Genomic DNA, 19,267 nt, shown 5'->3' with positions numbered 1-19,267 from the left:
ATCTACTTTTCAGTGTAATAAGATTCAGAAATACTCTGAGTATTAAATTTTAAATAATTTGTTAAAAATATATTAACGTTTTCTATGTCTCTCTGAGAGGGAGAAAACTTTCACCTCAGTTGACAGGGTCAAAGAACATTCTCCCTTCCATTAACATACAGGCAAGTTTGCAGCATTTTAATCCAATCTGAAGAGACAAGAAATACATTCATGTTCTCTCACATCCACATTCCCAAGAAATGAAATGTAGCAAAATCTAGCACCACTGGCATCTCCTCATTAAATTTAGGAACAGAACTCATCTTTAATTGAATTCTTATCTAATGACTCAGAGCTTTAAGTCAACCTGAGAACTTTAATTTTGAAGTTTATTATCTCTGTTAATTAGGACAGAAATTGCAATTATCTTGTTCTTGTCTGCCTTCTTTCACCTTGTCCCTTATATACCACATCACTTCTCACACCAAATATGTTTACTGCTGATTAATGAGAGTGAGCATTTTTTCTGAGAAGGACATATTAGAGCTAGAGGTATCATTTATCCTTCCTTCTTTCTCAAAGGATTGGTGGTGATTTAGCTCTTGGGTTGATCAGGTTGAGAGCAGAAGCCATGGTAAGGTATACAAACAGCAGTGATTTGGGGGATCTAAAGGCACTAGTGTTCAGGGAGAAGGTTGCACTCTGACAGGGAATAAATAAATGTTTACATAATTCTACACCTCTCAGACCTTAAGTGATAACAAGAGACCTTAAGTAGCAATGTTTCAGTGAAACTTTCCATGGTTGGGTGTAACAGGAAAAAATGCTGACAAGCAAAAAAGCATATCTGTACAAGAGACTGAAGAAAGGAAGGAAACTATATGTCAAAATGATAAATCCAGAAATCCAGATTTATCACTTATACATCGAAAGACTGGGCTATTCCTGGTCTTTCAGCATGTCAGTTTGTTGCTAAGTGCTACGTGGCAGGAAGTCTTTGAAACTTGGGAATTTTGTTTAGGTAGTGTGTGAGTGTTTTCCTGCCAGTATACAATTACAGTGCTAATGGCAACAGTTTCTTAAGCTGTATCTTCTAAGACTGTCAATTCGTGGAGTTTAATTCTCTCCTTAGATCTCAGGATCCTACATTCTTCCTGTACCCATCTTATAACCTTTGAAGTAATGGAGTTTTACTTAAATAAATCTTGCCTAGTTAGTTCTGCAGTGGTTGTGATAGCTGTACTTTTAGCTACTGAGAGACCAAGAGTATTTGTTATGAATGTTGATTTGTGGGTTCTAAGAAATTATAGAAGAAACCAGAAGTCCTGAAGCTGACTTACCATAACTCATGTTACTCAGCTGAGTTACATAAGGTTGCCAAGCTGTACAACCTCTGTTTGCAGATATGGATTTCCCTCTTCTCAGGTTCCCTTCTTTACCTGCTATACTCTTCCAAGATCCTAGGGGAGCACGATCCAACCGAACCTTCTGCCGCACTGAAAACATTCTACATCAGCACTAATATGGAAACTACTAGCTACATGTAACTACTGAGAGCTTGCAATATGGGTTGTGTAACTGAGGAACTAACTTTTGCAAAACAATTTTATTGAAGTATAATAGGCACACAATAAATGACACATACTTAAACATATATATAATTTGGTAAGTTTTGACGTATGAATACACACATGAAAATATGACCTAATTAAGATAATGAATATATGCATCACCTCTAAAAGTTCCCTTGTAATCTTTTTGTTTTGTTTTAATATTTTATTTATTTGTTCATGAGAGACACAGAGAGGCAGAGACTCAGGCAGAGGGAGAAGCAGGCTCCATGTAGGGAGTCTGATGTGGGGCTTGATCCTTTTCCAGGATCACACCTTGGGCTGAAGGCCCCTTTGTAATCTTTTTAAATCCTTCCATCCTCTTCCCCTATCTTCAGGCCACCACTAATCTGCTTAATAAGTTAAAGGTTAGTTTATGTCTTTTAGAATTTTATGTAAATGGAATAATAATGGATATACTTTTTAGGGGGGGATCTGGGTTCTATTTTTAGATTCATCCATGTTGTAATATATGTCAAGGGTTAATTTATTTTATGGCAGAGTAGTATTCCATTGTATGGATTTACCACAGTTCATCTCTTCACCTATTGATGGACACCTGGACTTTTTCCAGTGTCTATTACATATAAAGCCATGAACATTCATGTTCATGCACAAGTTATTGAATGGACAGATGTTTTCTCTTGAGTAAAAGTCTAGGACTGGAATGGCAACACCATGTAATAGATATATACTTAAATTTCAAAGAAATTGGCAATCTGTTTTTTACTTGCTGTTTATGAGACTTCCAATCTCTTCACATTCTCACTTTATTTATTTTTTTTATTTTTATTTTTATTTTTTTTTCACATTCTCACTTTACTTGGTGTTTCCAATCTTTTTAACTTTGGTCATTCTAATAGATATGCAATGGTATCTCATTGTGGCTTTAATTTGCATTTAACCTAATGAATGATGGTGCTGAGCACCTTTTCATGTATTTACCTACCATTTGTATATCTTTGATGAAGTGTCTATTTGGATCTTTTCCCCATTACTTTCTGGGTTATTTTCTTATTGTTAAGTTTTGAGAGTTCTTTACTCTGATATAAGTACTTTATCCAATATGGTCTTCAAAAACTTATCTTAGCTAATTAAATGTCTTTTCATTTCTTAATGCACCTTTTAAAGAACAGAAGTTTTTAATTTGCAAAAAGCCCAATTAAAGAAGATTTTTAATAGATTATGTTTTTATTGTTCTAAGAAATCATTGCTAACTTAAACTTGAAAATATTTTCTCTTAATGCATTTTCTAGAAATTTTTAGGTTTTAGATTTTACATTTAAACCTATGACACATTTTATATTAATTTTTGTATATGGTGCAAAATACAGATCCAAGTTGTTGTTTTTTTTTTAATTTGGATATCCAATTTTCCCAGCACCATTTGTTGAAAGACTATTCATTCTCTACTGCATTGGTTTTGAAACTTCGTAAAAAAAAAATCAGTTTTATATATGTGTATGGATTTATTTCTGGATTCTATTCTGTTTCATTGATTTGCCTGTGCCAAAACCATGCTGTTCCGATAACTGTAGCTTTATAATATTCTTGAAATCTTGTGCTGTTAGCTCTCCAACTTTGCTCTTCAACATTATTGATTATTCTCGGTCATTTGCATTTCCACATGAATTTTAGAAAGTATGTCAATTTCTATTTCTAAAAACCCTCCTGAGATTTTTATTGTTAATTGTGTTGACTTTATATGCCAATCAACTTAATATATCAATATATATAATTATTATTAAGAATATACATCTTAAAATTTAACCTCCTGATACATAGATACAGTATCATTCCATTTATTTTGGTCTTCTTTATTTTCTTTTAGTAATACTTTGTAGTTCTCAGTGTCATTCATATTCTTTGGCAAATTTATCTTAAATATTTTTTGGTGCAACTGTAAATAGCTTTGTATTTTTTATTTCAATTTTGGATTATTCATTGCTAGACTAGATATATATTTAGTTGTTGTAAATTGATCCTATATCCTGCAAGACTGTTTAGACACTCCATTAGGTTTTCTACATATTCATGTTTCTGCAAATCAAAATAGGTTAATTCTTCCTTTCCAATCTTGATGCCTTTTATTTCTTTTGCTTGTATTAGTGCAATGACTAGAACATTCAGTTCAAAGTAGAAGTGATGAGAGTAGAATGTTTGTCTTATTCTTAATCTTAAGGGGAAAATAGTTTTTCTCCATTAATATGTTACTAGTTATACATTTTTCACAAATGCCCCTTTTAATGAGAAAATTCCTTTCCATTCTTAGTTTCCTGAGAGTTTTATCAGGAATGGATGTTGAATTTTGCAAAATGTTTATATGCATCTATTAAAATAATCATGTGATTTTTTTTTTCTTTTAGCTAGTTTGCTTATTAAAGGGGGAGTGAGGAGCAGAGGGAGAGGGAGAGAGAGAATCTTAAGCATGCTCCACACCCAGCACAATCTGAAGTGAGGCTTGATCTCACAACCCTGAGATCATAACCTGAGCTGAAGTCATATTCTGACTGGGCCACTCAAGTACCCTTAGTTTATAAATATATGAATTACATTGATTTTGAATGTTAAAATACACCCCACCTGGTCATAGTGTATTTTTAATAAATTTTACTTGCTATATTTTGTTTAGAATTTTTGTATTTGTGTTCATGAGGGTTTTTTTTTTTTTTTTTGGTGTTGTTATTGTTTTATAATTCTTTGCCTGAGATTGGTATTAGGGTAATGCTGGCCTTATAAAATGAGTTGGGAAGTAGTTTATCCTCAAATTTGAAAAAAAATATTGTGCAGAATTGATATTATTTCTTCTTTAAAGGTTTGGTGGAATTTACCAGTGAAACTATCAAGGCCTAAAGCTTTCTTTGTGGGGTGGTTTTAAATTATAAATTGAATTTCTCTAATAGATATTGAGCCATTCATGTTGTTTATTCTTGAATAAACCTTGAAGGTTTGTGTCTTTCAAGAGATTTGTCAATTTTATCTAAATTGTTAAATTTATTAGCACAAATTTGTACAAAATATTCTTCTAGTTGAGTCACTTTATTGTACACCTAAAACTAATATAATATTGTATGTTAATTGTAATTAAAATAAAATACTTAAAGAATTTTAAAACCCCAAATATTCTTCTATTATCCTTTTAGTATCTGTAGAATCTGTAGTGATGTCACCATTCTTATTCCTATATTAGTAATTTCTTGTCTTCTTTTTTTCCTGATCAATTTGGCTAAGCATTCATCAATTTTATTGGTCTTCTAGAAGAATCTTGTGGTTTTGTTGATTTTTTTCTTGTTTTGTTGCTTTCATCTCCAACTATAACTGTGAATTTCTTCAATTCTCCTTCCAGTTCTATCAGTTCATGTATTTTGGAGTTCTGTTATTAGGTACATAGACATTTAGGATTTTTATGTTATCTTAATGAATTGATCATTTGTTTTTTATGAAGAGACCATCTTTATTTCTGATAATGTTCTTTGTTCCAAAATCTACTTTTTTTTTGTTTTGTTTTGTTTTTTGTTTTGTTTTGTTTTTGTTTTGTTTTGTTTTGTTTTTGTTTTTGTTTTTTTTTGCTGCAAAATCTACTTTATCTGATATTACTGTAGCCACCCTAGGTTTCATTTGATTAGTATAAAATAATATGTCTTTTCACATTCTTTTGCTTTTAACTTATCTGTTTTTATATATTTAAAGCATTTTTCTGGTAAACAACATATAGTGAGGTCTTGCTTTCTTATTTTGGTAATCTTGGTAGCTTAGTTGGGATGTTCAGACCATTTCCATTTAATAATGTTATTATAGATTTGATTAGGAGTGCATCTATTATTTTGCTATTTATTTTCTGTTTGTTTTATCTGCTGTTTTTTCTCTTTTTCTTTCCTTTTTTGGATTAATAGTTTATACTTTTATTATTTAATTTTCTCTCCATTGTCTTAGTAGTGGTTACTCTTCGTTTTTGTTTTGTTTTTCTAGTTGTTTCCTTGTAACCTATAGTATACACAGTCTACTTGTCACATTCTAGCCTCATGTAAGATTATATGACTAATCACAATAGTAAAAGAGACTTACTATATATGCTTCATTTCCCACCTATACTTTGTGTATTGTTGTTATACATTTTTAAATTATATATATTAACCTTGCACTGCCTCCTTATTATTTTTATTTAGAAAGCCAATTTTCTTTAAGAATATTTAAATAATAAGAAAAAAACATATATTTACTCTGTAGTTACCATTTCTAGTGTTCTTCATTCCTTTGTGTACATTTAATTTCAATCTAGTATCATTTTCCTTCTGAATAATAATGTGGGTGTGCCAAGGATGAATTCATTCATCTTTCAAGTTTGAAGAAGACTTTATTTTGCCTTCAGTTTTTGAAAGGTATTCTTGCTGAGTATAAAACTCTATGTTGGCCATTCTTTCTTCTTTTAGCACTTTAAAGATGTTACTTTGTTGTCTTCTCACTTGAATTTTCCAGTGTCTTAAAAATCACTGGACAATGACCTCTGTGGGAGCTTTCAAGGATTGTTTCTAATTGACTGACAGGTCAGTACAATGCTGCCATGATTTTATAGTTATGAAATGAAAGCTCATTTCTTCCAACATGTTAAGGAGTTAAGAATTGACACTAGTAAGTGAGACACTGAGCATTTTTGCATTCACAAAATGCTCAAAATGCTAGCCCTAAACAACTTAAAACTTTTTTTAAAGAGAGAGAGAGAAAGAGAGAGACAGAGGCTTTTATTTCTAAAATCAATTATTCTCTAGTCAGGAATGCAAGTTACACTTGCCTGCTTAATTCATTTCATTTAAGACAGCTCAGGCTGTCTGTCAACTTATACTGAGTATCAGTTTATTGTCTAGTATTAAAAGGATATCATGTGCTTTGATGTGATAGCTTCTCTGAATCATAAGTCTGGCAATAGCTTTTTATTACAATTGAGTATACCAGAAGGATTGATTCTATTTTTTGAAGCCTCCATCAAAATAGAAGACATGTTTGAGACTGATTCATCCAAAAACTATTTATTGATTCTTTACTATGTTCCAGACATTGGAGATAAAATAATGAACAAAACAGATGAAAGTCCCTCACTTCATAAAAATATATATTCTAATCAGAGGAAATGGTCAACAAATAAATATTAAACAAATAAATTAAATATATACAGTGTGAGATTATAATAAAACCAAAAGGGGAAGCAGAGAGTTCCAGATGGCTGCAATTTCTAGTAGTGTGGTCTAGAAAGGCCTACTGAGGAAGTGACATTTGAATAGAGGATTGAAGGAAGTGAAGGAGTAAGCCATTAAGATATTTGGGGAAGGACGTTTCAGGTAGAAGAACAGCAAGAGTAAATGTCCTCAAGCAGGATTGTACATGGCATGTGTATATGCAAGCCACAGCAAGGGAGCATTTCAAACAGAGGGGCACACCTTTAATTTTCCAAATGTGTAACAACAGATTCTGATAACCTCATCATTCACCTTCTATTATCATATAGGCATGCACAGAGTCTTTAATTTATGTATTACTTTAGGTATTTATGGGTTTATTTTTTATACTGTGTTATTCTAAAAATGTCTATGTAATTTGTAGTTAGACCTTTTGGTTTCTGTTTCTTTTCCCTTGAACACAACTATTAGAGTAGTTTTCCTCAAACAATGTTTTAATCATGTTCTTCTATTTCTCAGGAACCTAAAACTTCTTCTTGAATCAAATCCAAAATTTTAATTTTGCTTATCAAAGTCCCATGTCAACTGGTACAATTTATTTTCACACAGCCTACCTTTGTATTGTTTCTCTATATGTCATATTTATTCCCACCCGTGCACAAGATCATTCTGGTCACCTTGCCTTGAGATCCTCCATTTCTCATTGCTAATTAATTTTCCACATATCCTTGTGAACAAAACTCATATATGCCTCACTTATTTATTCAACAAGGCATTTATTGATTATCTTCCATATACCAGGCATAATGAAACTTAATGTGATTAACATCAACCCCAAATGATTAGTTTTTTCCCTCTACTCCTACAGCAGTCTAAGCTATACAAAAGCACACTGTGTTTCATGAACTACAATTTCTTGCTAAGTTTCTATTTTCTTGCTAAGTTTCATCTGTTCTCCACAGGTAAGTCATAAATTCCTCAAGGGAGTAGCTTTGTCTTTTGTTACTTTGCATTTTCCACAATACATGGTATAGTAGAAACAAATTAAATATTTGTTCATAGCCTGATTTAACTCCAAAGGGTTTTTAGAAGCTGTCATAGCAATCCTCTGAGGTATTCTTTTAAAATTATATATAATTACTCTTCTATCTTATTAAGTAAAAATGGCACCTTATGCAAAACTGTGATAAGTGGAGGATATTTCATTGGCCAGAGAGTCTCTTATAACAGTAAATGAAAGATATATTCACTTTCTCTTTTCAGTTGATGCTATTTTGATCTGTACAGAAAATACAGGATATCAGCTGCTTTAACAGTGATAAATGTGGGCTAATGCATATAATGTAGAGTGCTGTGCTCCAGATGAACCCATTCATCAGTGTCTGTCTCTGTGGGTGGGTGAACAAATCCCTAGGCCCCCATTGTTCATGATAGGACAAAACATTTCTATGTCTTTCACAGTGCAGTATGATTGCTATTGAAATTTTCATGGCATCTGTGAGATATCCACAAAACTGTCCCTTACAAAATGATTATATGCTGCAACTAGACTCCAGCCACACTGAGCCCCTTTCTGTTTCTCAACTATGTGAAGTCCTTTCCTAACCTCATGCCTTCTAAATTTGCTGTTCTCTCTGCCTGAAATGTTCTACCCTCAGTTCTGCAAAGGTGCATTTTCATTCTTCAGCTCTCAGCTCAAATACTGTTTCTTCTAGGCAGTCTCCCCTGACCACTTTTATTTTTAAAAAATGTCCTCCCCTGACCTCTACCAACACCCTCCACTATTATCTCTCTCTCTTTCTTTCTTTCTTTCTTTCTTTCTTTCTTTCTTTCTTTCTTTCTTTCTTTCTTTCTTTCTTTCTTTTCTTTCTTCTTTTACAGTTTTTATCCCAATATAGCCTAGCAGAGGTCCAGTGCTTGGTAGGTCCTCAGTAAAAATTTGTTGAGTGAAAAAAAAAAAAGTTCGTTGAGTGAAAGAACAACCAACTTTTAAAAATAGCCATATGGTATTTAACAGCATTGTTTATCACATCATGATTCATACTAAGACTGAAGTACACAAACCATCTATATAGTGTTTGATTCTCAATTTATAGCTTTAATAAATACTATTGCTTTCGTGTCAATAAGAGTAAAATAAAATTAAAAAAAGAAGTACCCTATCTATCCATATCACTACTCTGTCCTGTTTTTGCTCTCTAAATAGTCTTAGCTTTCCATCTTACTAATGTCCTGGTTATCTCTCAGCTCTGTGTGTTTAACTCTGATTAAACTAGTTTAATATTTCTCTCATATACAAGGTGAGTGCTATATGAATCAGAATTCTTCATTTGTGTTGTGCTTTACTGCACAGAAAGCATTTGTATCTTTATAACAGCTTTGTGAGTTGGGCAGAGTGATGTTCTCCATTGTATAGATATGGAAGAGGTTCAAAAAAGTAAATGATTGAAGTAAGGTCACACAGGTAGAAAATGAGAGTGAAGGCACAGATGCGGCAAATGAAACTCTTGCTGGATCCAGAAGTATGATTTCATGGCACTCTGCAAACCTTGTCTGTGTCTTCCTGGATGGTTAACACTGAGAACAGACCACTAAGAAGAGGAGCTTCTATATTGTGTGGAATAAAATCATCATCACCCTCCATGCTCGTCATGATCACAAAACCGGTGGTTAGTTTAGAAAAGCAGAACTGTTTCCATGCTGTCTGCTATGTCTGTTTGGTTTTCTGTCCTTCCCTCTGCTGCCCACTATCCCTTTTGTCAGTTGGCTTGTATTTCTCTTAAGTTAATTTGGGCATTCTGCCATCAGCCTATCTTTCTGGATGTTCTTTTATTATTAATTTAAGAGTACATAATATTATATCAAAAGCTGTACTTCCAAATGGAAACAAAGTTTCACTTAAGTGAAAAAAACCTTCCAAATTACAATTGTCCTCAGTAAGGTTTTGAGATTTTTTTCTAAAGCAGAATTACCTAAAAGAAAGGGAGAAAGTGGGAGGGGAGTCTAAGAGCATGTCCTAGTTAAAATATTAGGCTCACCAGGAAGATGTATTATGTCTGTGATTGCATGGACATGGACATCCACATTTCTGGTCCTGGTCTATGGATGGCAACACTGAAGGTGTTATTAAAAGAATGCTGAGTAGGATTGAGAGGAATGCTCTAAGGCTGCTGAGCCTGCCAGGAAAGGGATCCTTTGGCTTCTTTAATGCCTACCTGAGATTGGTATGTGTTTGGGGCTCTGCCTTTCAGGGTATGTAACTGCTGTGCCCAGAAATCACATGAGGGGTGGCTAGTCCCAGCCCCTTCACTGACCACGTTCTGAAGTCAATCGCCTTTCCTTTCTGGGTCCCAGTTTCCTCTCCTGAGGAAATATCATCACTGCCTATACTATTTGCATAGTGGTGGGGGAATCAAGTAAGAAACATGAGGGACAGAATTTTGGCATTCATTAAAATCTGCACAGGAATAGGTTTTCTTCATGTTATTCATTCAGATAGAGATTACTTCCTGCTAGTTCTGCTAATGACTTCAATGTGTCCTTTTGGCGTTTCTTCAGCTCTGCCTTTTAATGGTGACATTATTTCAGTTCAGGATATGAAATCTGCTTAAGGATCCTGCTCATCTGTTCCTTCCTATGTCTAGACTGGTGAGGCAGACTTGCATTAAATATAATTTTGACACTGACAGGCCAGCTGCTGTTGAAGATATCATAGAATGAGACCTTACATTGCTTACAGATGTTAAATACTGTTTGCAGGTGACCCAGCAATTCTGTCCATGTCTCTAGTCTGCATACTAAGTCTCTCCATCCCTCAGAAGCAAGCATGCAGGGTAATCTGTTTTGCTAAGGGTCCCATGGGAATTGCTGCTTATTGCTGACATAAGAAAAAGGCAAAAAAGAAAGGCCAATTTATTTCCAGGCTTTTGCAGAGTAGCAGATGTTTCTTGTGCAAAAGTAATATCATAGCAGCATGTTATATTTACAAAGGATCATATGGTTTTAAAAAACAAACTTTTGTTTAATAATTATACAAGGAATCATGAATATATCCTCATTGAAAAAAATTCAAACAATATAGAAATAAATATAGGAAATGGCTTTTTCTGGGAAAAGAAGGGGAACTTCAGGTGATATTGGTGATATTGGTTGAAAGAGGCTCTGCATTTTGCCTTTATATTGAAATTTTGGCATGTATTCTTTTATAGTTTTTATAAGCATCTGTATACATGTATGTACAGATAAAAATATATAAAGAAAAAATCTTTAACATCAATGGAATAATACTAAACATATTGTTCAGCAATTTTTTTCCTTAGTATGACTTAAAGTGCTTTCTAATTCATTACAAGTACATTTGCTGCATTAAAAAATGTATAGCTAAATGGTATTCCTAAGATATGCCATTAATTAATAATTATAACATGCCACTAATCACTTTTTTTTTTAAGATTTTATTTTTATTTATTCATGAGAGACACACAGAGAGAGAAAGAGAGGCAGAGACAGGCAGAGGGAGAGGCAGGCTCCAGGCAGGGAGCCGGACATGGGACACGATCCTGGGGCTCCAGGATCACACGTTGGGCTGAAGGCGGCGCTAAACCGCTCAGCCACCCGAGGTGCCCCCATTAATCACTTTCTTAGAGATGGAAATTTATTTTATTTTTTTATATAATAATGTTGCCATAAGCATCCTTGTACATATGTACCATGTCCCCATGGTTTTCCTTGTGGCACTCAGTGCTTTCCATATGGATGCCCCTTAAATGCTGAGACACAGAGGAAGCAGGGATCTCCAGGCAGGCTCTTAAAGACAGATGATCTAAGCTGCTACTAAGGACTTTAGATGCGAGCACCCACTCTCTGCCTTGTGTCTTCACATGACTACATAATTTTCTCTTCATTCATCTGTTCTATTGTCTGAGTAGGCTAGTGTCATCTCTATAGACTGCAAGTCCAGAAGGGAAGGACTTCATGGGTCAGTTTGCCTTGCCCTGACCCTAAGAAGCACTTGATGTGTTTACTAGATACTTTTCAATTTAAACAGTGAGGAAAAGGAAATGTGACAGACCCAAACTTAGCCCTTTGATCTCTCAATTCTTCCCTGAAAACCTCTGCAAACGAATCCATGCTGTTCATTATGCTCGCCCAAGAACACGATGAGCTGTTCTCTGAGGCCAGATTTTCAACCTACGATTCTCTGAGAATAGTTCCCATATTGTGGAAGAGATGACTATCTGGTCCAATGAGTCAAGAAGGATAAAAGCACAATCTATTTGGAAAAAAAAAAAAAAAAGACATGGCTTGGTGGCTAAAGAATGAGAATCCAGCTTTTATCCTGGATATGACATTTAACTCAGTGCCTTAGGCACACCATTTTATGTTACAAAAAACTTAGGAAATGTTACAGCTGCTTAGGTGCTGGGTTGCTCCCAAGAGTTATGCCTTCAATATGCTTTAGATTTCAATTCAGAGTATGAAATCACATAGCTGCAAATGCTGATGTAAGTCTTGGCTTTTTGGTTGAATTTAGGATCTTTGAGATTTCCTTACGTTTCATTTCTAGGCTATCCTTAGAATCAACGTGTGCTCCTGTGCATCTCTTTCTGATCGCACAAAGAACTCTCTCAACATTATCCCTGACCCCTTTGCCTCTTTTGTCCCAGGAGAACAATGTTTTGAGTCCCTGCTTCTGTCTCCTTCTTCTTGCCTTATTTCAGTATCTGTGAAAACACCAGTCCTTATACCCAGAGAATTCTCCTACTTTTTCCCTAATAATAACTCCTCTTACCTCTAATTTTCCCGTCTTATTCCACTTTTCAGATTTCCTTCACTCATTTTTTAAAATATTTTATTTATTCATGAGAAATACAGAGAGAGGCAGAGACTTAAGCAGAGGAAGAAGCAGGCTCCCTCTGGGAGAGCCCGATGTAGGACTCAATCCCGGAACTCTGGAATCACCACCTGAGCCAAAGGCAGACGTTCAACCACCGAGTCACTCATCGAAATGATTTGTAAATCATTTCAAATATTTACATTTATGGACTTAGGCATGAGTTCTTTCACCAGCCATGACAAAAACATCTCCTTTTGCTTTCAGCACTTAGCACATTGTCCACTATATACTACACGCTCTGTAAATATTTTTTGAATAAATTAACGAATACCTGCCACTTCACCAATATAACTTGATTATAAAATGTGAAATGGGGGATCCCTGGGTGGCTCAGCAGTTTGGCGCCTGCCTTTGGCCCAGGGTGCGATCCTGGAGTCCCGGGATCGAGTCCCGGAGTCTGCTTCTCCCTCTGCCTGTGTCTCTGCCTCTCTATCTCTATCTCTATGTCTATCATGAATAAATAAATAAATCTTTAAAAAAATGTGAAATGTGAATGACAGATGCATGCCTGTTTATTGGGACAATAATGATATCACATCCAAGGGGCATAGGACTCTCTGCTGTGCAAGAAGCACATTGTTGCTTCTCTCTGGAATGACCTCACCTCACTCAGGAGCTCCCCAATTCCTCACTCCTCAGCACTTCTTATCAGTCTTTCAGAACTTAGTGTAGGGTTGCCCTTCGGAAAGCTTTCCCTAGCTGCTAAGGCTGAATGAAGCTTTCTCCTATGTGTTTCCAGAACAGACACTGCACATCTCTATTTAGCCCTTATCTACTGGGACTGGTGTTAACTTTTGTCTCTCCTCATCTCAGTAGACCAATTTACTCTTTCTTCACTGAAGAACAGAAAAATAAGCAATGCGAGTTTGTAGAATAGGTAAATGAACCTGGTAGGGATGACTTTTGAGAAGTGGGAGCAAGGAAGGAGATAGGAAACCTTTTAGAAGAGGACAAAGAGATGGGAAAATGGTTATCAGGGTGGGAGTAAGACCACAACTGAAGGCCTGGAGAATTTTCAGGAGATGGGGGAAGCTCTCTCAAACAAAGTCAGATACTGACAGGTGAGGGCTGCAGAGAGCAAAGCCCATTTCTTCAGGTTATGCTAGAGGATGTTGCCTTGGTGTTTCTTCCCTACTTGGGTGTTTCTGTCCTCACTACATATTGCAGTGTGGAATTGTCTTCTCTTTTCCTGCTTTTGGAACTATCCACAATATCTTAAGCTCCTTCAGGCAGGAAAGAACAATGTCCTGGAGTTGTGTTATGCATGGTTCTGTGGGCCAAGTGCTCAGCAAAGACCTTCTTTCTCCTTGACCAGTGTTTCCTGATTGGCTTCCTTTAGGGATAGGGGGGCATCTATTGTAGGCCCAGGACTTATGTTCCAGAGGTAAATTTTCCTGGCAAATGATTTTTACAATTATGCTTGTCATGAGTATTTTACAATTAAAGCCCCAATTCTGTTCTCTAATTGGTGAAGGTTCAGGTGGCTTGGCTTACATATACCCTGACTGGGCTACCCCCTGATTTCTTTCTTTTACTCTCATTTTCTTTCTTTATGAGTTAAAGAACCCCCAGTAGCTGCTGAGGACCAACATTGCTGTCATGTGTCCACACAGCTTTCATAAAATACTTGCTTAATCCATCAGGGAGAGAGGCTGTATTTGGCCACATAGAAACTCCATCACTTTAATATTCAGAGTGTACCTTCTTTTGGGTTAATGAATAATTTCAAATTTTCATCTCATCTGTATATTAAATAGCTACTTGTTTTCAAAAGCTTTAAATGACACCAGCTCCAGACATCTTATCCTCCGTGGCAGGCCTCTGAGACAGTGTATTCAGAGAAACATGGTTTGGAGCCCCACTGACTTTTCTGACATTTAAAACAACAAACAACAACAACAACAAAAGCTGCCACAACCTCCTCTCCAGTTTTTTTTTTTTTTTTTTTTGAAGTTCAGGGAACTTGAAATGCTAAAAGCAGATGCCCAGAAACACACAGACTATAGGACTTAGAATTTTAAAAGGCATTCCAAAGCTTCTAAGAGACAAATCTGGCTTTAGAGTAGACGATTCTTACTTTTCATAAACCATGTATCCAGTCCCTAGTCACAATCAAAAATGATTTGTATTAAAAAATACAAAGTCAAATATGAAGTCATGAAATAATCAATTCCCTTTCAACCTGTATTCTTGCTTCTGGTATAAGACGTTGGGCTGGTGCTCCAGTCACTGTGGTCTTGACTAACTCAGAATGAAAATTTCCCTAGTGCTTATCTTGATTATTCTAAGAGTAATTATACCATAAGGAGCCAATGATACAGAGTATTTGAGTTTGTGTTTCCTAACTTTGCTGCTATGTAGAGAATTTTTATGTATGGACACAAATTTGGATTCATCTAGATCGGTAGTTCCTTAGGACCCACATTGATGGTAGTTGTGTGTGTGTGTGTGTGTGTGTGTGTGTGTGTGTTTTGGGGAGTGGTATGAGTATTATTTTCGAGACTTCAAAAAGCTTGATGGAAACATCTCATGTGTGTGAAATCAAATTATACAGTCTAACTAAACAATGTGTTTCTTGGCTGTGGACTAGAATTCTATTTGGAGAAGCAAGATATAGAAAGGATGAATACATTTTAAAGCCAGAAAGATGTGGGTTCAACTTGCCATTCAGTCATGTTCCCACTGTGTGATGTTGTGCAAGTTATTAACCTCTCTGATTCTAAGTTTTCCCACTGGGAAAATGGGAATTATACCCACCAGGCTGAACCATTACAAGATTAAATAGAATTCTATTTGTAGAATGTCCAGTACACATTAGCCACTAAACAAATGGCAGTTATGGTTATTTTGATGACCATTGTTCAAAACAGTGCAGTAATGCACCACATTCTGATCAGAAGCTTTACTAACAAATAGCACTACCTTTTATGGTTCTCTCTGTTCTAGGTCCCATGGTAAGAGATTATTATAAGTTATCCCATTGAATCCTCCTAACAACTCTGCAAGATAGGCACTATTGTTATCCTCATTTTCTAGAAAAGAAAACAGAGGCTTAGGAAGATTTATAATTTTCCCATCACAGAGGTAGTAAATAGTACTGTCAATATTCAAATCCAGCTGATCTGACTTCAGAACCATAGGCTTAACTAGTGTAATTAACTGAGGTCCAGTCATATATGTCTTTAGAAATATACCCAAAATGTGGGGGGAGAGGGAGCTATTGTTTCTTTTTTAAAAAATATTTTATTTATTTATTTATTTGATTGAAAGAGAGTGAGCGAGAGCGAGCATGAGTGGAAGAGGGGTAGAGGGAGAAGCAGACTCCCTGCTGAGCAGGGAGCCCAGCATGGGATTAGATCCCAGGACCCTGGGATTACAACCTGAGCCAAAGGCAGACACTCAACCAACTAAGCCACCGAGGTGCTCCAGGGAGCTATTGTTTCTTAAGATGTACACTTTACTATTTAAATTCCTTTAGGAGCATCTGGGTAGCACAATTGGTTAAGCATCTGACTCTTGATTTCAACTCTGATCATGATCTCAGAGTTGTGAGATTGATCCCCACATCAGGCTTCACACTAAGCATGGGGCCTGCTTAAGATTCTCTTCCTCTCTCTCCTTCTGCCCCTCCCCACTCTCTCTCTCTCTCAAATAGATACTTTTTTTTTTTTTTTTTTCCAGAGAGGGAGAGACTGAGAAAAAGGAAAAAATTTTAAGCAAGCTCCACACCCAGTATGGAGCCCAGCATGGGGTTCCATCTCATGACCTTGAGGTCATAACCTGAGTTGAAATAAAGAGTTGGATGCTTAACTGACTCAGCCACCCAGATGCTCTAATAAATAAATATTTTTTTTAAAGATTTTATTTATTTATTTATTCATGAGAGACACACCGAGGAGAGGTGCAGAGACACAGGCAGAGGGAGAAGCAGGCCCCATGCAGGGAGCCCGATGTGGGACTCGATCCCAGGTCTCCAGGATCAGGCCCTGAGCTGAAGGTGGCGCTAAACTGCTGAGCCACCCGGGCTGCCCCAATAAATAAATCTTTAAGAAAAATTTGTTTTAAACCACAAGGGCCACAAAGTAAAGAATAATGCATTGGTCTTAGGTGATGAAGAGGTTGTGAACAGAAATGCTCTTTTCTCTAGACTAGTTTGAAATAGGCTGTGAAAAACCCAGGGCATAAAATAGGTTCAGATCAAGTCTTCTGAAGAAGAGAAAAATGAGAGCAACAGAGCCTCCAATGTAAAACATATTTCTGGGAAATGTAAAACCTGAGACTGGAGGAGCTTGATGTAAACCATGCTCTATGACATGGAAAGTAGGGCATCTTCTAAAATCGAAGCTGAGGATGTTCACTTATAGTAGTCAACTGTCTGCCAGATTCTTAATAAGCCACACATTAGTTAGATGTTAAAGAAGTATCACAGAATTATTATTTATTAAATACTCCACAGCCTGAAATGTATGGGTAATTGATGTATGTAACTAAACATTCCGGGAGAATAATTACTCATGAATGATTCAGTCGACGTCAAAGTCACTAGGTCTCTCTTGGTGTGACAAGCAACTGTTCCAGGCTGTTGCATTATTACAGATGTATAGCATTAGGTCATCAAAACTGACATACAAAGAGGTGGACATTATTATTTTTTGTTAAGATTTTATTTATTCATGAGGGACACACAGAGAGAGGTAGAGACATAGGCAGAGGGAGAAGCAGGCTCCCTGCAGGGAGCTGGATGTGGAACTCGATCCCCAGACCCAGGATCACGCCCTGAGCCAAAGGCAGATGCTCAACCTCTGAGCCACCTTAGCGTCCCAGAGGTGAGCATTATTATTAATTTAAAATCTCATTTATTGAGGTTTTATTTATGTACAGTAGATGACATTCAAGTGTAGATTTGATGGTTCTTGATATTTGGATACAGCACCAAATTATTGTTTCAATAAAAATACAGAACATCTCCATTACTCCCAGAAATTTCCTTGTGTCCCTTTGTGGTCCTTCTATCTCTCCACTCCTGGCCATGGGCAACCACTGATTTACTTTCTGTCACTACAGGTTAGTTTGCATTTTCTAAAGCTTTATGTAAATAGAGTAAAACAATATGAATTCCTTTTTCCTCTGTTTTTTTTTTCTTACCCAACCTAATTATTCTGAGATTTATTTATGTTTATTGCTTATAACAAGGATTAATTCCTTTTAATTTTTGAGTAGTATTTGAGGTATAAATATACTTTGTTGTTATTGCTGTTATGAACAATCATGTACAACTCTGTGCATGGACATTTTTTTTTCATTTCTCTTGAATAAATACCATAAGAATGGGTCACATGATATACACGTTTAACATTTTAAGAGAATGTCCAATGGTTGTTCAAAGCAGTGTTACATGAGACTTCCAGTTGCTTCACATCTCATCAATACTTGTATCATCAGTCTTTTAAATTTTAGCCAGTCTAGTAGGTGTAAGAGGTCTCTTGTGTTTTAGTTTACATTTCCTTAATAACTGATGATGTTGAGAACTTTTTATGTGCTTGTAAACTATTCATATATCTTCTTTCTAAGGTGTCTGTTCAAATCTTTTGCACATTTAAAACATTCCATGTTCATGGATTGGAAGAACAAATATTATTAAAATGCCTATGCTACCCAAAGCAATCTACACATTCAGTGCAATCCCTATGAAAATACCATTGACATTTTTCACAGAACTGGAACAAAGAATCCTAAAATTTGTATGGAACCAGAAGAGATCCCATATAGTAAAGGAACGCTGAAAAAGAAAACCAAAGCTGGAAGCATTACAATTCTGGACTTCAAGCTGTATTACAAAGCTGTAATCATCAAGATAGTATGGTACTGGGATGCCTGGGCAGCTCAGCAGTTGAGCGTCTGCCTTCAGCTCAGGGAGTGATCCCAAGGTCCAGGGTCAAGTCCCCACATCAGGCTCCTTGCAGGGAGCCTGCTTCTCCAACTCTTCCTGTGTCTCTGCCTCTCTCAATGTGTATCTCGCATAAATAAATAAATAAATAAATAAATAAATAAATAAATAAAATCTTAAAAAAAAAAAGATAGTATGGTACTGACATAAAAACAGATACATAGATCAGTGGAACAGAATAGAGACCCAGATATAGACCCTAAACTATATGGTCAACTAATCTTTGACAAAGCAGGAAAGAATAGCTAAAGGAATAAAGATGGTCTCTTTAACAAATGGTTTTGGGAAAATTGGACAGCAACATGCAGAAGAATAAAACCAGGCGACTGTCTTAAAATATACACAAAAATAAATTAAAAATGGATGAAAGACTTACATGTGATACAGGATCAAAATCCTAGAGAACACAGGCAGTAACCTCTTTGACCGTTGCCACAGCAACTTCTTGATAGACATATCTTTAAAGGCAAGGGAAACAAAAGCAAAAATGAACTATTGGGACATACAAATGGTCAACAGACACATGAAAAAATGCTCAACATCACTTGTCATCAGGAAAATACAAATCAAAATCACAATGAGATACCACCTCACACCAGTCAGAATGGCTAAAATTAACAACTCAGGAAACAACAGATATTGGCAAACATGCAGAGAAAGAGGA

The 19,267-nt window shown here is 35.9% G+C and overlaps 1 long non-coding RNA gene across 1 annotated transcript in view; it reads right to left on the bottom strand.

Annotated features, from left to right (window-relative positions):
* LOC144295685 (uncharacterized) overlaps nt 1-19,064 on the bottom strand; it is a 30,654-nt gene extending 11,590 nt beyond the window's left edge. The window contains exon 1 of the long non-coding RNA XR_013362763.1: nt 18,980-19,064. This is a non-coding gene — a long non-coding RNA (uncharacterized LOC144295685). The remainder of the gene's footprint in view (nt 1-18,979) is intronic.
* Between the last annotated feature and the right edge of the window lie 203 nt (nt 19,065-19,267).

Source organism: Canis aureus, chromosome 24, assembly GCF_053574225.1.
Source record: "Canis aureus isolate CA01 chromosome 24, VMU_Caureus_v.1.0, whole genome shotgun sequence".
Classification (NCBI taxonomy): domain Eukaryota; kingdom Metazoa; phylum Chordata; class Mammalia; order Carnivora; family Canidae; genus Canis; species Canis aureus.
The sequence above is the reverse complement of the archived record's forward strand: the minus strand, read 5'-3'. Positions and strand labels throughout refer to the sequence as shown.